The sequence below is a fragment of the Vipera ursinii genome (genome assembly GCF_947247035.1).
Source record: "Vipera ursinii genome assembly, chromosome: 4".
Classification (NCBI taxonomy): Eukaryota; Metazoa; Chordata; class Lepidosauria; order Squamata; family Viperidae; genus Vipera; species Vipera ursinii.
This window is the reverse complement of record NC_139514.1, coordinates 20596808-20621972: the sequence shown is the minus strand read 5'-3', so window position 1 is coordinate 20621972 and position 25165 is coordinate 20596808. Positions and strand designations below refer to the sequence as shown.

The window sequence follows — 25165 nt, the reverse complement described above, 5'->3', positions numbered from 1 at the left end:
CAACTAGTGCGCCTGCGCAAGTCGGGGGTTTTGACAGCTGTCAAAACTCCCTCGTGGCCGGCTGTCAAATACTTTTACCTCATGTTCGGCTGTCAACGTTTCTCTTATTATTGCGAACTGCTTGTGTTAACATATTACATAAACTATATACATATAATACACCCCTTACCCTTCCCCTGGATGGTTTCCACCCCCGTGAGTTTGTTTGTTGCTTCCTGCCCATTCATAGTCTTGCAAGTAAGTCGGTGGCTTCCTCGATCGGCTGGACCGTCGTGGGGGAGCCTCGTCTCCGAGTTCTCCTTCCTCCTGCGGTTGTGGCTGTGCTTCTTCGGGTGGCGGAGTATTTGGTATAAAGGGGGTTAAAAGGGGTTGTTGTGATGGTGGGGGTGTGTTTTGTGGTTTGCAGATTCGTATTTGGTCTAGGTGTCGTCGTAGTTGGCCGTGTGTGTCAGAGTTGATTAAGTATGAGACAGGTCCGGTTTGTTTTATTATGACCCCTTGGATCCATTTTTGGTTGCTGGTATAATTTCTAGCCCAGATAGCTTGCCCTGGGAGAAAGGTTCGTGGCACGGATGTAGGAAGTTCTTGGGCATTAGGAGTTCTGTCTGGGTGTAGTCTGTCTAATCTTGTTATTAGCCTCCTGCCCCATCGAAGTTCAGCTGGTGATTTGCCAGTGGTGGTACCGGGTGTCGTGTGTTGGGCTAGGAGGAATTGGCTAAGGCGTCGGTGCCAGTTTCCTTTTATGAATTTATTAAGTGCTTCTTTTGTTGACCTCACCATTATTTCTGCCATGCCATTAGTCGACGGGTGGAAGGGTGCGGACGTCACCAGTCTAATACAGTTCCTCGAAGCGAACATCTGAAATTCACGAGAAGTGAATTGTGGGCCGTTATCGGAAACTATGACGTCTGGGAGGCCATGTGTTGCAAAAACTTTCCTAAGTGCTTGTATAGTGGAGTATGTTGTTATTTTATTAAGGGGTATCACCTCGAGCCATTTAGAAAAGCTATCCACAATTATTAAGAAATTCTGCCCTCGTATTGGTCCCGCAAAATCTAAGTGGATACGGGACCATGGGTTTTTTGTTGTTTCCCATTTATGGATTGGGGCATGGGGTGGTTCGCTTCTTGTTAGTTGGCACGTATAACATCCCCCTACATGTTGTTCTATGTCCTTATCAATTCCTGGCCACCATACATAGCTTCTTGCGAGTAACTTCATTTTGACCATTCCCGGGTGCCCTTCGTGTAAGGTTTTTAATGTTTGTTGTATATTTGTGTGTGGTATCACTACTCTATTTCCCCATAGTAGACAGCCTAAATGAGAAGTTAGTTCAGCTTGTCTGGTGAAGTAGGGGCGAAATGTTTCTGCTGGGCTTTTGTGTGGCCATCCAGTTGTGACCCATTGCAGAACCCTGCTGAGAGTTGTGTCCCTCGCGGTGCTATCAGCAATGATTTTTGCTGTGAGGGGAAATTCTGGTAATTCCTCGATGGCCATAATGTTACTTGCAGGGGCTGGGTCTGGGTCGTGGCAACGTATAGGGAGTCTGCTGAGGCAGTCTGCATGCCCTAATTCCCTGCCTGGTTTGTATACCAATTTGTAGGAGTAAGCTGATAGAAAGGTTGACCAGCGTAGGATTCTAGGGGACAATATTTGCGGGGTCGTTTTGTCCCAGGTAAATATGCCTAATAGGGGTTTGTGGTCTGTGAAGATAGTGAACTGTCTGCCATACAGATAGTCATGAAATTTTTTAACCCCGGCGACGATGGCTAGGGCCTCCCTGTCAATTTGAGCGTAATTCCTTTCTGTTTTAGTTAGAGTTCGAGAATAAAATGCAATGGGTCTTTGGGTGTCGTCCTGGTCCAGGTGGCTCAAGACTGCCCCAATTCCGTATGGAGACGCATCGCAAGCGATGCAGACGGGTGTGTCCTCCTGGAATAGTGTGATAGTGGAGCTTTTACAAATGATGCTCTTGAGTGACTGGAAACTATTTTCATGCACTCTTGTCCAGGTCCAGGTTTTACCCTTGTCTAATAGCCTATGAAGTGGCTCTGCAATAGTAGCCTTGTGGGGGAGGAAGGCATGGTAAAAATTTAATAGTCCCAAAAACGCCTGAAGTTCCTGTTTGTTTTTGGGGCTGGGGGCTGCTTGGATGGCTTTTAGTTTGTCGTTAGTGGGGTGGATGCCCTGAGCGTCAATCTTATACCCGAGGAATTCTGTAGAGGGAACTCCTATAGAGCACTTTTCTCTTTTTAGTTTAAATCCGGCCGTTCGGAATCGCTCTAGCACAGCTGACAGCCTGTCAGCCAGAATGGCTTCTGTTTCTCCGGCGATAAGTACATCGTCGAAGTAAGGGGAGACCCCGGGGATTCCCTTTAATGTTTTTTCCATAATGCTTTGGAAAATGCCTGGGGCGGTCGAAATGCCAAATTGTAGTCTTGTCACTTTAAATGCTCCGCGGTGCGTGACAATTGTCTGGGCAACCGCGGTGTCATCTGTCACAGGCAACTGCAAATACGCCTGCGTGAGATCTAATTTCGCAAAAATGGCGCCGGAGCGAATGGAAGCCAGGACATCCCTAACTGCTGGAATGGGGTAAGAGTGGGCATTAAGTGCTAAGTTTAGCGTCCCCTTATAGTCAGCACATATTCTAATCTGGCCATTTAGTTTCACAGGTGTTACGATGGGGGTTTCCCAACTGCCCCCGTCAGTAGGTTCTAAAACTCCAAGTTTGACAAGGCGTTCCAGTTCGTCCTCGATTTTTTGTTTGAGGGCGAAGGGGACCCGCCTGGCCCTGATTTTAATGGGCTGTATGGCGGGGTTTAAATTAAGGGCGATGGGAGGTCCTGTGTATTTGCCTAAGGAACCATCAAAAACGTCTGCAAACTTCCTGCAGACGGTCTCCAGGGTTGAGGTTTGAATGGCGTTGACGCCTGTAAGAGCAATTCCTAAGGGGTTAAACCAGTTTAACCCTATCAGATTAGTGCGATCTCCCTGGGTGACTATTACTTCTAGCGGTCCCTTGAACTTTTTGTACTCTACCCAGACCTTAGCCCTGCCCTTGAGTTGAATCGGTGTTTTCTGGTAGTCAGCTAATTGAACTTGAGGGCTTTCTAACGGTATTGTTTTTTTACTGCGCTTACAAATTTCCCTATACGTCCTTGACGAAATTAGGGTTACAGCAGAACCTGAATCCACCTCCATGTCGCAAAAGACTCCCTGTAATTTAGCTTTAATTTTTACCTTAGGGCTCAAACTGTGTACCCCCTCCACTGTTTTCACTAACCCCTCTGAGGGCTTTCCCTGTCTGGCTCGGTGGGTGATCGTACCTGGGGGAGTAGCCTCTACTTCATGCAGGTTGTCGCGGGGGCGGCCTCGGCAGACGGGTTTAATGTGGCCGGTCTTGCCACAGTTATGACATTTAGCGCTCCGGAAACGGCAATTTGCCCGGGCATGGTTGCCTCCGCAGCTGGCACAGGCGTTTCGTTGTTCTCTCTGGGCTGAGGTGAAGTTCCTTGGACTGGGACGGTCGTTGTTGTCGCTCCGTCTACCTTGCCTTCTCTCCATTCGGCGTTGAATTGCATCGGTGTCTGTCAGATCGATGGACTCCTCGTCGCTGAGACACGCTTCGTCCTGATGGACGCTGCTTTGGGGTTCCAATGCCGTTCGGTTGAGGGGCTTCTTGTGGTTATCTTCATACGCCAAAATCTCTCGGGAGACCTGGGCGAGTGTCATCTCCGGTTTGGACGTGATTTTCTTCTTGAGACGTTCGTCCCTCAGCCCGATGACCACCTGGTCCCGAATCCGGTCCTCTAAGTCGGGGAAGTTGCAGCTCCGCGCAGCGTGCCGGACTCCCGCAATGAAATCATTCGCAGGTTCATCCGGCCGTTGTTTTCGCTGGGCGAACTGTACCCGCCAGTACAGTTCTGAGCGGGCCGGCATGTAGTGCTTACTGAGCCGGTCGACGAGTTCTGAATATGGAACTTCTGTGATCGGCACCGGGCTGAATAAACCGACAGCAGCATCGTAGATGGGCGGACCGCTGATGTATAGGAGTGCAGCCGCCTTGGCTCTGTCATCTGTTATTTTGCTGACGAGGAGGAATCCCTCTACCTGCCCCAGATGCGACTCCCATCGCTCGGGGTGGTGAGTGTCGAACTCCCTCACTCGTCCGAAATTTGCCATGCTGTCAGGGCTCGGTGGTCCGCTTCGCTGCGGGAGTTAAAACTCCCAGTGACTCGCTCTATAGGCCGAGGACTCTTCCTGGCCGTGACCTCAGCTCTGGAAGCGGATCCCACCCTCGTCGCCAGTGAAGTGGCTGGAACAGACCACTCAAGACAGCTGGTAACTTCAACAGGTTTATTAAGACAGAGCAACACTAACAGGAGCCTTTCGGCTTTTTATAGTCTGGCGCCGGTCGTCTGGTCCAATCGCCGGCCGGTCTTTTTCCCGCTTTGCTTCTGCTCCAATCAGCTTCGCGGAACGCCTGACAGCTCGGCTCCTCGTGCTGGCGGCATGTGTTGCTTTGACAGCTGAAAGCTGTCAACTAGTGCGCCTGCGCAAGTCGGGGGTTTTGACAGCTGTCAAAACTCCCTCGTGGCCGGCTGTCAAATACTTTTACCTCATGTTCGGCTGTCAACGTTTCTCTTATTATTGCGAACTGCTTGTGTTAACATATTACATAAACTATATACATATAATACACACATATAGGTTTCTCAAGAGACAAATAAGATGGTCTGGTACTCCCATCTCTTTAAGAACTTGCCACAGTTTGTTGTGATCCACACAATCAAAGGCTTTAGCATAGTCAATGAAGCATAAGTAGATGTTTTTCTGGAACTCCCTAGCTTTCTCCATGATCCAGTGTATGTTGGCAATTTGATCTCTAGTTCCTCTGCCTCTTCGAAATCCTGCTTGAACTTCTGGTAGTTCTCGATCCACATACTGCTGGAGTCTAGCTTGTAGGATTTTAAACATAACTTTACTAGCATGTGAAATGAGTGCAATGGTGCGATAGTTTGAACATTCTTTGGCACTGCCTTTCTTTGGAATTGGAATGTAAACTGATCTTTTCCAATCCTGTGGCAACTGTTGAGTTTTCCAAATTTGCTGGCAAATTGAGTGTAGCACTTTTACTGCATCATCTTTTAAGATTTTGAATAGCTCAGCTGGAATACTGTCACCTCCACTAGCTTTCTTGTTGTTCAGTTTTTCTAAGGCCCACTTCACTTCACATTCTAGGATGTCTGGCTCAAGGTCAGTGACCACCACATCATGGTTGTCAGGGACATTAAGCTCATTCTTGTATAGTTCTTCTCAGTGCTTTTTTTCTTAAAAAAAAAAGGTGCCGAACTCTCATCTTGGTGGGCACAGGAGCTGGGGGGCGGTGGGGGGTGGCGCTGCTGCGATCATGGGTGTGAGGGGTGTTGGTGGTGGGCTGTCCCCTGGGGCCAGAGCCAGCACGGCTGGTGCTGTAGGAGCAGCGGGGCCTGCTCTATATGGCAGGGCTGCGTGGGGTGGGCGGCAGAGGCGGTGTGGGCCAGGCGATGCAGGGCGGCCACTTAGGCATGCAGGGCAAGGTGACGGTGGCACAGGTCCAGCACCAGGTAGGCCACCAGCCTGGCTGACATGGGTGAGCACAAGGAAGGAGTGCACATGGACTCTGCAGAACCCACCTCCCACTCCTTGTCCTCTCTTACTTACCTAGTTGAGATGGTATAGTTGGGCAGCAGGGAGGGATGCAAAGTTCCTGCCAACTCGCCATCATTGCAGACAACTTGCCAGTGCAACGTTTGCTGGCCAGGTCTTTTGGCATGCTCAGCAGCAATTCCTATTGGCTTTTGAAAGCCAATAGGCTTTTGAAAGCCAATAGAGGGAGTAGCATAGCTTGTGCAAAAGCTTTTTTGTGTGTGTGTGCAAAAAAGGGTGCCAGAACGCCATTCTGAGCATTCTATGAGAAAAAAAGCCCTGCTTTTATGTTTTAATCTTATAATTTTAAAAATATTGTAAGTTGCCCCAAACCTCGCCATGTGGATTGCATACAAATATTATATAATCGGTAAATAAAGGTAGAACTTATGTTAAATATACATCAAATGATAATATGCTTCCCTAAAAAGTCAATTCTTGCTCAGTGACAGACCAAGGAGTTAACTCAGAAAGGCAAGAGGAAAACCTAGAAGAGGTCTGTGCAACTTGTAGAAGGGAAAGGCCCACACTGATAAATTAAAAATCTTTGTGGTCTGCAAAGGAATGCTGGTGGGCTAATCAATGATTTGATGACTAGAGGAGCATCTACAGTGTTGGAGTTCATGGTCATGGTAAGCCATGGAGGCACTAGGCAACATGACATTCAGGGCAGTGGTGGTGATTTTATTACCTTTTAAAAAAAAGTCTGTGCTCTGTCCAAGGGTGCTCGGTAGGCTGCATGTACAAGCCTGGTCCAGAATTTATTTTGGAGCATTCAACTATCTAGAGCAGGCATGTCAAACTCATTTTGTTTGAGGCAACTTCTTATAAAAGAATTGCCATTAATTTGTTTTAATAAAATAATTAAAATCAAATGTTGTTATTGATGTTAAGCTCACCATGGAAAACATCATATATTGTTATGTATATACTAGGTTAATTATTTAAAGACTGGAGTGCAACATAACTAGATTCTAAATAATCTATTTTTCAAAACACACAACAGTCCAAACAGTAAAAGTAAAGTCCAAATTAAGAATATTTCATTCTTAAGAATTGTTTAATTTAAAGTGGTTTAGTTGTAATAGATGGTTAGATTCAAAATAGTTTTCAAGAGTATATACAAAAGATACTATTTTTTTCTAGCATCAGCTAACTTAGACATATAACATTGAGAAAAATGTTTCTCATTTCTTTCCTGTTACCTTTATTGATTTCATTGCAGAGATGTTAACATAGGAAATAGATTATTTTGTTATCTAATTTTACCTTCCAGAAGACAGAAGCAGATGAAAAATGTGATGTTCTTTCCTGTTGGCTTTTTTGAATTAGCTGTTTTAGATTCTACAAGTTTAGTTCCTAAAGAAGTAAACCTGTAAATAATTTTAATGTCCTCCTCTAGTGTAGGCTCTTTTATGACTCGTGGACTTCAACTCCCAGAATTCCTGAGCCAGCATGGCTCAGCTTGGAAACCTCTCCCTTTCCCCTCAGCATGGCTGGCTCAGGATTTCTGGGAGTTGAAGTCCATGAGTCATAAAAAAAGGGCCAAGATTGCCTAGCTCTGCAATAGGCTTTCAGAGGGAGCTTTTTTTTTTTTGCAAAGAAAGGGTGCTGGAATGCCGTTCTGAGCATTCTATGAGAAAAAAAGCCATGGTTCTCCTGTGTAATTTTGCCACCTCTTCTTAATCTCTTCTGCCTCTGTTAGGTCCCTGCCATTTTGGTCCTTTATCATGCCCATTTTTGCATGAAACGTTCCCTTCATTGCTTCAATTTTCTTGAAGAGATCTCGGGTCCTCCCTATTCTATTGTTTTCTTCTATTTCTTTGCACTGTTCATTTAAGAAGGCATTCTTATCTCTTCTAGCTATTCTCTGGAATTCTGCATTCAATTGGGCATATCTATGTTTTTCTCCCTTGCCTTTCGCTTCCCTCCTTTCCTCAGCTATTTGCAAAGCTTCCTCAGACAGCCATTTTGCTTTCTTGCATTTCTTTTTCTTTGGGATGGTTTTGGTTGCTACCTCTTGTACAATGTTGTGAACCTCTGTCCATAGTTCTTCAGGCACTCTGTCTATCAGATCTAATTCCTTAAATCTATTTGTCACCTCTACTGAATAGACGTCAGGGATATGATTTACTTCATACCTGAGTGGCCTAGTGCTTTTCCCTACTTTCTTCACTTTAAGCCTAAACTTTGCAACAAGAAGCTCATGGTCTGAGCCAGTCAGCTCCTGGTCTTGTTTTTACTGACTGTATAGAGCTTCTCCAACTTTGGCTGCAGAGCACATAGTCAATCTGATTTCTGTGTTGACCGTCTGGTGATGTTCATGTGTAGAGCCGTCTCTTGGGTTGTTGGAAAATAGTGTTTGCTATGACCATCGTATTCTCTTGACAAAATTCTATCAGCAATTGTTAGGCCATCCCAAAGAAATGGTTCATATGTTTTGCTGCTTTAATAGATCTTAGAATCAGGAAATTCCTTCTTATTTCAAATATAGATGAATCTTTGAACAGTTTCCACTTATTCGTTCCATCGTTGAACAAATCACATCCTCTTCACTGTGGTGGCTCATTAAGTATTGAAAGACTACTATCAAAGCCCCCTCTTAGCCTAATTTTCTTTAGGCTAAGCACACCCATGTTTTATGGTTTAATGGTGTCACAGAAAACATCTAATTTTCTGTAGGTGGTAAATGGCAAGGAGTGGCTGTTAGAATAAGGCATGGGAATCAGCTCCTAGCTGTAATGTTGTCCATTATGTATTTACTGAAATGTAACCTTACTGGTGAGCAATGGCTGTTGCAGATAGTCTTGTTTATTTTACTTATTTATTAAATTTTTATGCTGCAAATCTCTATAAGATGACTTTGGGCAGCTAGTCTTCATAAACAAAATCACTGAAGTTCTCTGGGACACTATATTTTGTTTAAGAACCAACAGAATCAACTGAATTTTCAGCAGAACCTGAATGCTGGCTTTAGATATCAATGCCTAAGTAAAAGAAGGACAAATTGACAAATTATTCAGTTTTCCTGATAGCTATGACTTCTGAGACTTGTAGTAAAAAAAATCAGTCTGGAAAAGGCTAGTTCGAAGAACAGGAGCAGTGAAAGTTGATTGATTGATTGATTGATTGATTGATGGAATGCCAGCTTTCATATGCCACCTATTTGAGCAAATCTAATTAACAGTAATTTCTAAAAAGCTGCAGAGATTGTCTTCTAGAAATATTCTATAATGGGATTCATTTTACTCTGTTTATGAAGGAAGCCATTAATGACATCTTGATAGCCAAAGTCTAATTGTTGTTGGGGGAAAAAGTCTTCTTGAAATTATAAAAATCTTGTAAGTCACAAAAAGATTGGTCATGTGAATGGATTCAACCTTCTGTTGTAGTCTGTATCTGTCATTCTGTCTTGAAGAAAGTATGTGTGTATATATGTATATGTGTGTGTGTTGTGCATTTCTCCTGAGCACCTGGGGAAAATATGTTCAAGAACAAAGAGGATGTTAAACTGCTTATTAAAAACAAAGGTATAATTCAATGGTCCTACATTTCCTCCAATGCATTATAGATGGTTTTACAAGACCATGTTATGAAGAGGATTTTATGAATCTGTAATTTGAACTAGATAGTTAGGTACTGAAAAATCTATGAGTCATCCCTTGTGTTTTTGCATGGGACTTAGCAAATCACTTGTTGATATTCATCCTAGATATAAAATGTGTCAATGCTGTATAATATTTTCTCATTTTTGCACCTAATAATGGCATTTGTGTTTAATAAAATTACATTTCATAATCAACTGTAGCTGCCCTTCACCTACAGATAATTCCCACTGAATATAGCTTCAAACTAAAATCACTTTAAATCTAATTCAAAGATTTACTTTTCAAGGTTTTATCAGTGCTTCCTATAAAAAAGAGATAAAGAAATCAGCTCTTTGATTTTATAATTCTTTCTTAGATATAATGGCAATCTGGAATGTTGCGACATACATAAATTGAATGAGACTTCAATCCCATAGTTATGGGCTCCAGCTTATAATTTTTGACAACTCTCACACCCACACACACACACATACACACAACCACCCTGATGACAATGAAATCTACTGGTTATAATTTCTGATTGCCTGAGAAGGTCAAATCAATCAATCAATATTACTCTTTTCAACAATAGCTGGTAATTCAATAGCCTCTTTAGTTCATGATCAGGAAACTCACAATCAGGAAAACATTTTTTTAAAAAGAAAAATGTTTAGAAAAAAGTAATTTAAAATGGGAGATTAGCTATATGATTATGAAAATAAATGAAAAGAGCAAAAGTTAGGAAGTGGAGCAAAAGGCCAACTAAGAGTAAATATTTTAAAACAGGCAATTAAAAACAGGACTTAATTCAGAGGGTCTCTGTATGGTGCCAATAAGAGTGAATAGCTCACTGACACTTCCCATGGTACACATCTCGACTCTTCTAACAGAAAAAAACTTTCTGCTTTTAAAAAAGAATAAAATTGAGAAGCTGACTTATTGCACAGCTAAGCTTGCTACATTATCTGGATTTCTCTAATAATGTCTCTGACTTTTCATGGGCATCATTAATATTCTTGGAAAACAAAAATATAAGCAACTGCAGATCCTTTCTTTACAAGTGTGCCCATTTCTTCAGGATAATGACAAGGAAAAGCGCATGTTGTTCCATGCTGTCCCCATAGTCAATCCCTCTGTAGCAGCCATTTTTTGAGAAGGCCCATGACACGCATACAAAGTTCAAAGTATGTCTACCTGACTAAAAGGTTTTGGGAGCTTAGCTTAATGTCTAATGCTCTTTTTTTTTTTTAAAAAAAAAGGATCAATGTGATTTTATTTCCTTGACTACAGGCAAGTATTTTCCTATAGCTTATAGAGCAGGGGTCTTCAAACTTGGCCCTTTTATGACTTGTGAACTTCAACTCCCAGAATTCTTCAGCCAGCGTGCCTGGCTGAGGAATTCTGGGAGTTGAAATCCACAAGTCATAAAAGGGCCAAGTTTGAAGACCCCTTTTATACCGCTCATCCCTTAGTATTTACTCTAATCCTTCCTAAATATCTTAAAACAATTATATTTCCCTTTTTATCCTAATTAATTGTTGTTTTTACATTTTATCAGCTGCTCTATGACCTGTAGTCCTTTGCCATTTATACTGAAAGCCTACATTGCATTATAAAACAAAGTTGTCCACCCTGATCTTCTTTAAGTTAAATAGGCCCAGATGATGCAACATATTCTTTCCCAATATGACATCCTCCAAGCATACAAGGAACTACAATTCCCATTATTCACAAAAGAGAATTACAAAAATTAAATTCTTTTGTAATTTTGTAAATCTTGAGTCAGCATATTATTGGTTGCTGTTTGTCTTGATTATGAAATGATGTCATATAAAAGCTCATATTTCTGATAATGAGAGCATGCAAGAATAGCAATGGAACAGTTAAAAATATAAAACATTACAAACATGCAAAATAACTCTTATATTTCAAGCTTCCCTCAAAAATGAAAAAATAGAAGGCCTCCTTCAGATGATTAAAGATACAAGGCAAGCCTCATTAATGTGATGGAATGTTCTGCTAAAAATGCTATTGTATGTTACAAAACTAGTGAAAGGGGAAAACTAAATATGTTTCTTCTTGTCTTCACTTTCCTGTTTATCATCATTAAAGAAGGCTTAGCGTCAGTGGTATGTGAAGCAAAAACATTTTGAAATGCAGTGCAGAACTAACCATCATGAACGTGACAAACTTCTTACAAGACAAATATTTTTAATTTTCTGAAATCAGCCAAATTTGGGGTGGAAACAGATGTCAAGAATTCACAAAGCTGTTGTTTCAGGCTTATCATATGGCAGCTGGTTACAGGGCAAATTGTAAAGCACAATTTGCACAGTGGTGAGATTCAGCTGGTTCGCACCAGTTTGCCAGAACTGGTCACTAATTTTTTGTTGCCCAGGCCCAGAATGGAATTCCGCAAGTGGCATTCACGTAGAGAACCAGTTGTTCACATATTTGAATCCTACCACTGAATATGCACCATGGTTTAAGTATGAAGTTCATTCAAGAAACAAAAGACATGGTACAAGCACATTGATTTGTACTAGCTGGGCAATGGAACTAAAAGGAAATAAAGAGTGATCAATCTTTAGCCTTTATCTGGAGACTTAAGATTACAAGAAACTAGCAATGTATGACATGTAAACTATTGGGGAAAGTGAGTTCCTTATGGGTGGGGGCAAATAATTACTTTTTTCACTTGAAACATCTCCCCAATAGTGTTAGGAGATTTGTTGGGTTTGTTGGATTCATTGCTGAGTTTGTTTGTTGTTGTTTGTGGTTCCCAAAAAATTCTAGTTGCATACTTACCTTTACAAAGTAACAAGATGAAGTCTCCCCAACAGCAATTTAGAGCAGAGAAATGCGGAAAGTGAAATCAGTGGGAAAAATGGATGACAGAGAAGTAAAGGTGCCACTGTGCCCAGAAGCAATAATAATGAAAAATCTATTTAGAAGAACTTAAGGTCTGTTATGCTGGCTAACTTCTAACCAGGATTTCTACTCAATTCTTGGGAAGTTGTTCAAACAACTAGAAACATTTTCACTTCAGACATTTTTGAATGAGCACTTTAACTAAATCCATTTTGATCTGGTTATATACTGCATGGTCATAGAATAAGACCTCCTTTTATTCTCTTTGATGGATGATCTATGTCAAGACTGGACATTAGACTACATCCTTATTAACCTTTCTGTAGCTTCTGCTATTTTTAAACCCCTGGTTGGAAGTACCATTCAATTATTTTATTTATGAAACAAATTTATATGGCTGCCCAAATTCACACATGATGGCCATGAGTGGCTTACAACATTAAAATTTCACAATGGAAGAACCCCATACATCCTGGGGGGTGGCAACCCCACAATCACAACAGCTATTTGATCAGCTCCATATGAACCTGGAGTTCCCAGGCTTGCTGATGAAGCCATTTTCTTCAGGGCATTCTGAAAAAGTATAAGGGTGGAGACAATCTTATTTCCAGGAGAATAGTATTCCAAAGAGAGGAAGCCACCACAAAGAAGGCCCTTTTCATTGGTCCCACTAGGTGTACTTCCCTAATAGGTGGAACCCACAAGATACCTTGCATTCCCACTCCAGTGGGTTGTGTGGATGTTACTGGGGAGAAGCAGTCCTTCAAGTTATGTGGGGGCTTTAAAGGTGATAACCAGCAGCCTGAATTGCACACAGAAGCAAACCAGTAACCAATGCAACTCCTACACATGCACAAATCTTGACTATGTTGACCACTGCATTTTGAACCAACTGAAACTTCCACAGACTCTTCAAAGGCAGTGCCAATTTTAGGACAGTTTCAGATTCTAAGGGACTTATGTTCCCCCTTTTCCCCCTGCAACTGTCGTCAGGTTCAGCACAAAGGCGAGATAGAAAGAGCAAATAGTAGCTACATTTCTATTAAAATACCAACTGGGTAACCAAAGCAAGCTACCGCTGAAGAAAATATAATTATAAAATGTGGATGAATTGTGTTTTTATTCACTGGCTTCTTGACAAAACTCCATTGAAATAATGCCAGTGTTTCTAATCTTTGCCTTGGGTAAATTTTATGGTGTTTGATGAGGTTTCCCAATTTAACATAAATACTGAACATGCATGATCATATTATAATATCATAGAAAGGAGGCAGCTTTTATGAGATTGTGGGGGTAGATTTTCAGTTATAATGGAGATTTCCTCCCACAAAGAGGGCTTTCTTTCCAGATGCAGTAGACAGCCACTCCCTCCGTTGGGATATTAAAAGGAACAATTCTTGAACAGAGGGAGACTCTTGCTCTGCAGGGAAAGAATGATAATCAAGTGCCTTTGAAATAATCGGAGATAAAATGCTAATTAGGCCAGAATAACAGAAAGGAAGAGTGTGAACATTTGTAAAGAAGTCGGTGTGAATTAGAAACATGGCAACACTTCACAAAGTGGGGAAAGGCTTTGAATTATTTAAAGTTAAGAAAAGCAAGAAAGGTTATGATACAACCTCTTCAACAGCTTTCAAAAGAAACTAATTTTTAGCAGTGTGATGATTGCACTGATTTGTCACTCTCTTCTTCCAGGAGTTTTCTAAAAATCCCAATTTAGCCAACAGTCCTGAAACTCCCAGGTAATTCTCCCATCCTAACCAAGATGAACTCTGCTTAGATTTTGAAATCCTGTTCTGGTGTGCTAGATGCTGCTACTACATCGGATCCCCAAAGCATATTATGTAAGCTGGCAATTCACATGTTCCAGAAGTTCCAATATTGGTTCTTACCTTTGCAGCTAACATAAACGATTATGAATGCTTAAACCTGTCATGGTAAGAGATCCATTTTCCCATCATGTACCTTACTGTATAACAGTGAGTTCCCTTTGAAAGCTGTGTAAACCAAGGCCATTTTAAAAAGAAGGAACCATAAGAAGACAAAGCTGGGACCTTGGCCATCAGCAGTTAGCAAAGGGAAGATAGACTAGTAGGCACACAAAGTGGGTCAGTAACCGGGACCAGAGGTTTTGTCTTCCAAGCTGATCTGCAAATTAGTCCAGGATATATACACCAGATAGGCTATAAATGAGAGCTACCATATCCGTTTGGGGAAAAAATAAGACAGACTACTAAATGGCAGCTGAACTACCATAAGAGCTGCCTGTATGTCTTTGCTACTGTCTAATTGGTTGTCTGGATTTTATTTTATTTATTCATTTATTTTAATTCCATTTATATCCCGCCCTTCTCCGAAGACTCAGGGCGGCTTTACAAACTTAGCAGTAGCCTTCATTCTATGTATATGCCTGCTTATTAGGGCTTTCACACACCCCAAGCGGCATTATTACAAAGTCAGCTTATTGCCCCCAACAATCTGGGTCCTCATTTTACCTACCTCGGAAGGATGGAAGGCTGAGTCAACCTTGAGCCTGGTGGGATGCGAACCTGCACTAATTGCAGGCAGCTGGTGTTACTTAAGGAGGCATTAGCCCACTGCTCCACCAAGGCTCTTTCCATGTAATGGTCATCTAGTAGCTCTGTCAAAATAGACTTCATGAGGTTAATCAATCAACCTTAACAGACAATTAGATTGTGGGAATACTGTAGAAAGATCATCATAACAACAGTTCATGAAGTTTACTTCTAGAGAGGTATATATAGGAATATAACCTTAATAATCCAATTACTCTCTTAAGTGAATTGGAGAAACAAGAAGAAAAGGAAGAAGGATGTTGGCAATAAGGTATCCTCTAATAAGCACTTTCCTGTCCTAGAAAAAAAGCTAATTTACTAAAATATGTATATGTTTCTTTTTTGGCTATGAAAGTCCATTAAAAGCCCATACCTTGTGAACAAATGGTTTGAGTTGTTTGTTGTGTTCCACTTGTCTGCCAAAATATGAGGAATGTTTTGCAATGTCTACAAAAGTCTATGATTAGGCTGATATGCAGGTTGACGCATATGAGAAAAATTCTGCCTCTTAAAGAATTTCTTAAAACTTGTCTAGATTGGATGGAGAATGTCACTGTATCCTGAATAATTGTAAATAGTCACTAAATATGCAATCCATTTTAATTCCTGCCACTTTATAAAGAAAGAAATTTTCTGGCTGAAATCAAGAGGAGAAATTATATTCCTGGAATGCAATCCATCAGGAATGTCATAGACACTCATGTGAACATCCAATTACTAATTACAGTAATTAACAATTTGGCCAAGAGTATCTCAAAAGCCACCCTTTGTGGAGTGAGATGAGCAGCATATAAATGAATTAAATAAATAAAATTAAAATATCACAATTTATATAATATTACTTTCTGTGTTGATAAAACAAATAACTTCTACAGTATTTAGTTTCATGATATTGGAGCAAGTTGATAATACTACTGTCTTCCTGACCTGTTAATGTATTCCATTGAAAAGGGCCTAACATATTGGACCTTGTTACTAATTCAGCAAAGCAAATTGTGTCCCCTTATTCTAAATCAGATCCGCTGTCTCTCTAGTTCATACCCTGTGTTCATAACCCTAACTCAACCCTAACCCTAACCAGAAAATAAGCCCCACCCAAAAGTAAGCCCTAGCATTGTGGTTGCCTGCGGGGTGTGGAGGGGCATGACCAGCTTGACATCACTCACATGGGAGGTGAGGGAGCTGGAGCGGGCCTGGTGGGGAGGGACAGGAACTATGGAGTTTTGCATGGTACAAACGAGGTAGAAGATACTGTTACCGCATCAAAGCCATTTAGTCCAAGGTGACCCGTGAATGTGGTTTCAGCTTTTATGCTGTCCCTTGACTAGAAAGGGTCTAATTTAGGGATCGCTCCCCTTTCCCTTCAGCATGGCCCAAGTTTCCCATGCTTCTTTCCAATTCTGCCTCAAAGCCTCAGTGATTCAGTTCTCTCCCTGCCTTCCCAGCATGCAAGCCTAATCCCACCCCCTTCCGTAAACTACCACCTCCTCGTTTACTTATTTCCACCAATGAGGGACAGGCTTTCTTCCTCATCACTTGTTCTTCTCTGGGACTGTTTTCTTGCAAATGTGAGGCAGCAGCTGGGTGAGTTTCAGTTGCCAGGCATGGCATCTCAACGCTGTGGGTTCGCTGCACTACAAAAGTTTTGCTCATTTTTTTTCTCAGCAGCAGAACACATCTGAAAGGAGAGGGGAGCACCATCCATTGGTTTTGGCTTATTGGAGGACTCCGCCCGGTTTGGTGATTGGCTTACAGGAGGGCTTCTCTTCACCTTGGTGTATGCTGGGTGCTGAAGTTCTGTCCAAGTGAGGTTTAGCAGGCCAAGCCACATGACCTCTGACTCCCAGGAGGAGCCAAACTTGCTCCATGGCAGCGGTGATGGCAGCAGCAGCCTGCCAAATCTGTGCCATCCTCCCCACTCAATAGTAGTCTGATCTTGGACTAAATGGCTTTGGTGCAGTAACAGTATCTTCTACCTTGTTTGTACCATGTAAAACTCCATAGTTCCTGTGCTTGGCTTGCCTTCCAACCTGGTCATCTGGGGGGGGTGTCTTTCACCTGCCGCCCCACCTGTGATAGCCCTACATCCCCCCCCTGCACCTCTGCCTCCACCTGTAAAATAAGACACCTTGAAAATAAACCCTAATGGGTCTTTTGGACCAAAAATAAATATAAGACCCGGGCTTACGTTCAGGAAAACAGAGCACTAGATAATGGCCCATACATCATTTTCCCATGGGCCATTATCAGTTGTCAGTAGAAGAGCAGGATGCTGCTATTAATAGCAGAAAAACAAATAATCTTGGCCCAAATAAGACATCTTATCAGCTAATCAGCTAACTGATGAAGAGATCACGATTTCCTGCTCTTAATGAACATACTAAACTAATGATTGCTCAGAGTTTCTGAGAAGAAGGAAGATCAAGGAAAAGATTAAGGAAGACTAAGAAAAGAGGGGGCAAAGGTGTATAAAGATATGCATATGGGTATATATGCTTATGAGATTCAGTAATACATGCATGATGTTCTCAGGATGGAAACATTTCACTACTCAATGATTTGAGTGCTCTAATTTTCAATACATTTTTGAGAATTTCAACAGTATTTCATACCCTCATATTCAAACTGATCGCACAATTTACAAAAAAAAAATCAAAAGCAGAGTTTTAAGTACAGAAATTCAGCCCACTATCACCACAATAAAACTGCTTTGTGCCACTGATGGCAATAATCCTCTGAATAAACAGTCAAAAGTGGGGCAAAAATTGTGCTTCCAATATTGTGTGTTTGTGTTAACGTTTTGCTTCATTAATAGTTTGGAGTTGAGTAGGATCCACGTTCTCCTTACCACTGCGAATTATCATACCTCATTGAAAAAACAGAAATTGTTTATATGGGTTCTCCTTTCCCCATGGAACCTACTCTTTCCCAGAGCTAAAATATCAGACTTTCCTCTGTACTAAGTCACATCCACTTCGTAAAACACATTGCAATCAACATTAGCTTATCTCTGAGGAGCACATGCTGCTAAACCCTCCAAGAAGAACTACAAGCTCAGTCCTGCACAAGCTGAAACCTTGATGCGCAGTGATCCTGGGGAAGCGACAGTTTGCAGCAGTTTCAGTATCCTGTCTTTTCTTATTCCTGGAACCCAAAACGCTCTTTAGCATTCTTGCTTGGGAGTGTTTAAGATTTTTGCTTTCAGACAGAGCTAAATAGCACAATCTCCTGCCTGCGTCAAGGGGATATAAAAGACTTCACAGAAATAACATGTTTTTCCATGTCCTACCTTTTTCTTCAGATGTCTTGCCAAACTCCACTGTGGGCTTGTTTATACTACCCAGGGATACCAAGGTCATTCCTGGAGATCTGAGGTCCTGGATTAACAGTTTTGAGCTTCTATTTCCTACCATGAGCTACAAGTTTCCAGCTTTGACAAGTAGTCAGATGATACACAAACAGTGACCAACTGCAGAACTGGTTAAAAAGAAAGTAGAGGATAGGGTGGATCCAAACCAACAATGAGACAAGTTAGTCATAACTGCCTTCATTCCTTTGGATTTCATTAAGACTAAAGCCTGACTACTTTCATTTGGATCTAAGTCAGCATTTCAGGAATATTATTAATTTTGTGCAATTTATTGTCATTAAAGATATAGCGGTTTGAATATCCTTTGATTTTTGTGAACTAGACTGCTGTGTCTACTTTTATTCTATAATGCATTACAATATTATGCTTAATGTAGCAAAGTTGTGTACAGCAGAATATGCATGCACATGATTTCTGGTGTAGATGAATAATCTTTGGTCATGTATGAATAAATTAGTAATTGTAACTTTATTTTAAAATTTTAGATTATTAGATTCCATTGTAAAATTTATCTTTTATATTAATTTATTGCATATAGATTGACTGTTTAGTTTCAGAATTTGCTTATAATTAATGTTTTGGTTTATTTTTTCTTATCTAACATGAAGTATTATTGTAAGAAAGTATCATTGCCTTAATAGAATAGTAAGTAAATAGTAAATAAGTATTGACTTAATATAGTAGCAGAACTACTTCAATATGTTATAACTGCATGCTAGTTTGTGTCAAGTTTTGTTTCAAACTAATCACTGAATGAAATAAAAAATATCAAGTACTATGACACTTATTTCAATAAGACCAGCCTGCATCTGAACTTGATTGATAGTAAGTAATTCAAAAGTGTGTTTTTGATTTGGCGAAGAATAGACATTATAGTATACTTCAGATGTTTTGGATTACAATTCTGATCATCCCACCACTGATCTTGTTGTTTTTTTAAAATTCCATTTATATCCCGCCCTTCTCCGAAGACTCAGGGCGGCTTACAAGCTTAGCAGTAGCCTTCATTCTATGTATATGCCTGCTTGTTAGGGCTTTCACACACATCCCAAGCGGCATTATTACAAAGTCAGCTTAATTGCCCCCAACAATCTGGGTCCTCATTTTACCTACCTCGGAAGGGTGGAAGGCTGAGTCAACCTTGAGCCTGGTGGGATGCGAACCTGCACTAATTGCAGGCAGCTGGTGTTACTTAAGGAGGCATTAGCCCACTGCTCCACCAAGGCTCTTTATTTGATTTGACTGTGTCCTATTGGATATCAGTCTTAGCATCTGCAGTGTCATTTTGAGAAGACTGTAGCTCAACCTGAAGCTTGATGGCCCAGATTATCAAATGGATCCCAACCTTTATCAACTGTGTGGTCTTCATATACATTGGTGCAAACTAGACTAAATCAAATCCCTTTTATTTCAAATGTATATTTGGTAGCACAATGGTTAGAATGCAGTATTGCAGGCTGACTCTGCCTACTGCCAGAGGTTCAATCCTCACCAGCTCAAGGTTGACTCAGTCTTCAGTTTTCCATCCTTCCAAGGTTGGTAAAATGAAGACCCAGATTGTTGGGGGCAATATGCTGACTCTGTAAAACCTCTTAGAGAGGGCTGTGAAGCACTGTGAAGCAGTATACAAGTCTACGTTCTACTGCTATTGCTATATGTTAGTTTGGTATGGTCTGTGTATATTTGTGTGATCTCCACATATGTAGATTGATCATTTAAAACCTGTGAATATCTTGGTTATTTCTAACTTAATACTATTGTATGTTATTGTGCCTAAGCTCAAAATGATCTGTTGCAAATAAAACGTATCTTGAATCTACACTGAATGAATGAACCTTTATTGTCCAAGTACAACCATGTACACATTGAGATTGGCTGAGCCTCCCTTCGTGCCCCCACCCCCAACTTACAGTGACACGAACACTCCATCCTATTACACCATGTGAGCTAATTGCACAACGCACCACCCTCGCAAGTCAATTATGCATAAAGTTTATAAAATTATTTCCCATTCAAAAGCCTAACAGCCCATTTCTTCAGCCTGTTGGTATGGCTGGCTATACTCCTATATCTCCTACCCGATGGTAGGAGAGTAAAGAGATACCGTCCAGGGTGTGAGTCATCCCTGAGAATTTCCTCACGCTTCCAAGGCAACGAGCCCTGGCGATGTCATCCAGTGGTGTCAGGGAACAGCCCACAATGTCTTGTGCTGTGCTCACCACCCTCTGTAATGCCTTCCTATCCGCGGCTGTCAGACCAGCACACCAAACCACAATACCATACGAGAGGATGCTCTCTATAGTAGACCAGTAAAAGAGGGTCATAAGCCATTGTTCTACCCTGTTCTTCCGCAAGACCCTGAGAAAGTGAAGTCTCTGTTGGGCCTTTCTGGCCACCTGGGTTGCACTAACTTTCCAGGTCAGATATTCACAGAGGTAGACTCCCAGAAATTTAAAGGAGGAAGCTCTCTCTACACAGTTCTCTCTGATGTGAAGAGGGGCAGGTTCCTCCTTTTTCCTCCGGAAGTCTAGCACCATCTCTTTCGTCTTGCCGATGTTCAGGTGCAAGTTGTTGTTACAACACCACATGGATAGTTTTTGTACCTCCGTCCTGTATGCTGTCTCATCCCCACCTGTAATAAGACCCACCATGGTAGTATCATCTGCGAACTTAATTATTGCAGTAGATGGGTCGGATGATACACAGTCATATGTGTACAAAGAGTACAGATAGGGGATAAGCACGCAGCCCTGTGGTGAGCCGGTGCAAAGCTTCAGGGGGGTGGACAAAGCAGGGGGGTGGACTGCATCTTCCACCAGAATATATTTCCATAGTAATGTTTCTGTTTTAAAAAAATTCTAAGATGAAACTTTGCAGTGTGTGTTTTAGTTCTTTTTCAGCTTATCAAAAAACACTGGGCCAAAATAAATGTATTTAATGTAATCACTGAGATGCTTTTCATGATGATAGAACATTTCTGCCAATGCAAAGGATCAAATGAAATTGTTGGGTGGAGGACCAAACCAGGATGTTCTCAAAGTAAATACCAACATTGCTTTTTGCTCATCATCTCCTTTGACGGGTCTTTGTGAGACTGTGAATAGTCTTGATTGTGCTGAGAGTGAAGTCATGCTTAATTAGCATAAAAAGAATGTATCCTACATTTGGGGGCTTTTTTAGAGAGAGTATTTAAGTCCCCCCTCCCGAAACTGTTATTGTGAAACACATTGCCAGCACTGATGCAGAGAGATTGCTCATTTATTTTCATCTGTGTTTACTCTATAAAGAATTTTAAAAATTAATTATGGATTATTATTATTATCCTTTCTGCTGACATTTTAAACATGTACAGCAGAAAATTTTTAAAAGAACCCTTGTAGGAAAGCAATAGTTAACTGGCACTAGGAACATAATTTGGGAAAAATCTGTGACTGCAATGCCCAAACTGCTGCCACAAAGCAATCATTTAGAGTCAGGTTTCTCAAATTTGGCAAATTTAAGATGTGTGGACTTCAACCCCCAGAATTCCTCAGCCAGCTGGCTAAGGAATTCTGGGAGCAAAAATACACAAATCTTAAAGTTGTCAAGTTTGAGAAACAATGATTTGGAGTGAATAAAAAAAATGTTGACGCAGAAAACAGACATAACTATTTCAACTTATGTTGAAACGTATTTGGCCCAGACATTTTGGTAGAAAAAAAACCATCCTAAAGATGCCCATAGTTTCTTATTGGCACAGGCCTGAGATTCTTTCTCCTTTCTTCCAACATACAGTAGATTCTTCCTTCTAACTACTTGCTCCCTCAAGTATGGTGCTGAGGAAATATTGTTTCTTGTAATATAAAAATCAAGCTCTTTCAAATTAATTTAATAAAAATTTCTAATTTTTTTCCGTAGTATTTGATTTAGACTGATGAATATCTAGAGAGAGCTCTGGGTAGAAAGACAGATTATCAATTTAAATAATTCATAAATAAATTGTACTATGTATGTTCACTGCCTTGAGTTATTTATAAAATTAAGGCTGGAATAAAAATCTAATAAATACGGTAATAAATACATGAATATATAGTTCCTCTGAATATAGTGCCACCTCGTTTCTGGAACAGCTTTGGCACATTCATCCCAAACAAAAACAGTGAACCCATAGATTTTAACACAGATTAGCGAGTGAACTACTTGGTGGAACAGTGGGCTAATGCCTCCTTAAGTAACACCAGCTGCCTGCAATTAGTGCAGGTTCGCATCCCACCAGGCTCAAGGTTGACTCAGCCTTCCATCCTTCCGAGGTAGGTAAAATGAGGACCCAGATTGTTGGGGGCAATTAAGCTGACTTTGTAATAATGCCGCTTGGAGGGGGGGGTGTGAAAGCCCTAATAAGCAGGCATATACATAGAATGAAGGCTACTGCTAAGCTTGTAAGCCGCCCTGAGTCTTCGGAGAAGGGCGGGATATAAATGGAATTAAAATAAAAAAAAATAAAAAAATAAAATTCTGTGACAAGCAGACATCTAGCCAGGTTTGCAGATTCCACCAGATTCCACTAAGATATGGAAAACATCTGGTATTATTTCCCTCTGCAAACTATAGAAGGAGTGACTCAGGATTACCACCATGCTCCAGACACAGCAGGCCACATATCAAGCCCTAGAAATTCTGCCAAGATCACAAAGAATAAGTATGATAACAATAATAAATAATTCTACCATTATAATAGGCTGTACAAAAAATATTTCAGATATTTCTGATTGATTAAAATATCCTGCTGTTTATACAGAGCTTCCTAATGACTCAAAATGCAGTGATGTCAGCAAAATGCCAGACATTTTTCCATCCAAAACAGAGACAACAGCCATATGTTCAGAAAATAGTTTTCTCCTTAGTGCATGTTTATAAAGAGAATGAATAGACACAGCCCTAAATGAGAAACTTGTAGTGTTATTCAAAGATAGCAGAAGTATGTTTGACTAAAAGGGAGGGAAAGCATTGTTTGGGTAAGTTCATAATATTTTGGTTGCACGTCAGAAAGAAGCAAGGAAGGGAGAGAAAAATAAACATTTCTTTATTTCTCAGCCTTGTATTGCAGAAGAGAACTTAAGCAAAATAAAAACATATTCCTGATGTGTTTGGGATAGATGAAAACAGTTTGCTTTCCATTTGTGTGCATTCAATAGTTTATGCAAGCTCTGACATTCAAAACATCTCTAGATAGGATGGAACCAAGACAACTTCACAGATCCCTTCAAGCTGGCAGCCTCAGGATGGACCATAATTCCCAGAATTCTCCATGCTAGCTGGGAATCCTGGGAATTGAACTCTAACACACTCAGGAGATTTCAGATTGGAAACTATGTGATTCATCATGTGAACAATCTTTGAACTGGGTATTTCCAGACATATGGGCCAGAAGCTCTCTTTTTTAAATGGGAAGAGGGGAGATAAACCTCCAGGATGTGAAACTGATCTTTTGGGGGCATTGAGTGGGGAGAAGGTTCTCAAAATAATTTATTATTATAAACACCATGTCTAGTGTGTGTCTCCAGAAAATGGCAATTTGCCACAAAGGGTGACAATATAGTCTTGAGAAGGAAATACAAAAATACTAATAAAACAAAGCAGGAAGTGTTATTGGTATATGTTCCTGATACAGCTTACATGTGTACATGAGATAACTGCAAAACTGTATCACACCTACACAAACACATATGTACATATATGAACGTTTCCTTTTTTGACTGCCTTTCTGGTCTAGCAAATACTCAAGGCAGTTTACAAAATTTAAAAATGAAAGCTAAAACTCAGATTAAAATTAACAATGAAATATAAATTAAAAGAATTTAACAAGATATATTTTGATAGATTTTCTAAGCCCTGAGGGTAAATACAAATCCTGAGAAAACCTTGTGAGCAAGATAAGAGAGGCCTTGTCCCACATGCCAGAAAGATGGGATTTTATAAATAAATAATCCCCAAATCAATATTATCATTGGTTCCAACCTTTACAAGTCTTTTCTGTTAAATGTCTTACCTGATGTGTTATCCAATTCATTTTATAGTTTATTATTTTAAATATGTGTTTGTGTGTGAAAGATTTAATAGGATAGGATAGGATAGGATAGGATAGGATAGGATAGGATAGGATAGGATAGGATAGGATAGGATTTGGAAGGGATCTTGGAGGTCTTCTAGTCCAGCCCCCTGATTAAGCAGGATAACCTATACCATTTCAGACAAGTGATTGTTTAGTCTCCTCTTTAAAACCTCCAGTGATGGAGCACTCACGATTTCTGAAGGCAAGCTGTTCCACTGGTTAATTGTCTTCACTGTTAGGAAGTTTCTCCTTAAATCCAGGTTGCTTCTCTCTTTGGTCAGCTTTCAACCATTGTTTCTTGTCTTGCCCTCTGATGCTTTGGAGAATAACTTGACCTCCTCTTCTTTGTGGCAGCCCCTCAAATACTGGAATATTGCTATCATGTCACCCCTGTTTCTTCTTTAGATTAGCCAAACCCAAGTCCTGCAACTGTTGTTCATATGTTTAGCCTCCGGGCTTTGATCATTTTAGTTGCTCTTCTCTGAACTTTTTCCAAAGTCTCAACATCTTTTTTGTAGTATGGTGACCAAGATTGGTTGCAGTATTCCAGGTGTGGTCTTATTAGGGTTTTAAAAAGCAGTACTAATACTTCGCGTGATCTTGATTCTATGCCTCTGTTTATACAACCCAGGATTGTATTAGCTTTTGTGGCTGCTGCTAAACACAGCTGGCTCATAGTCAAGTGATCGTCCACTAAGACTCCAAGGTCTGTCTCACAGTTACTGTTTTTGAGCCAGGTCTTGCCTAATCTGTACTTATACCTTTGATTTTTTTCCTGCCTAAAAGTAAAACTTTACTTTTCTCCACATTAAAATTCATTTTGTTGGATAGGGTCCATTGTTCAGGTTTGTCAAGATCTTTTTGGATCCTGAGCTTGTCTTCTGGGGTGTTGGCTATTCCTGCTATGTCATAAAGCTACATTCAGTTCAGAGCCTACAACGGCTATTGCTAATAACCTGTCTTCCCTATCAAAGGAAAT

The 25165-nt window shown here is 40.7% G+C and overlaps 1 long non-coding RNA gene across 1 annotated transcript in view; it reads right to left on the bottom strand.

Moving 5' to 3' along the window:
- Positions 1–19908, bottom strand: part of LOC310639746 — a 32166-nt gene extending 12258 nt beyond the window's left edge. Inside the window, exon 1 of the long non-coding RNA XR_014492394.1 lies at positions 18015–19908. This is a non-coding gene — a long non-coding RNA (uncharacterized lncRNA). The remainder of the gene's footprint in view (positions 1–18014) is intronic.
- Between the last annotated feature and the right edge of the window lie 5257 nt (positions 19909–25165).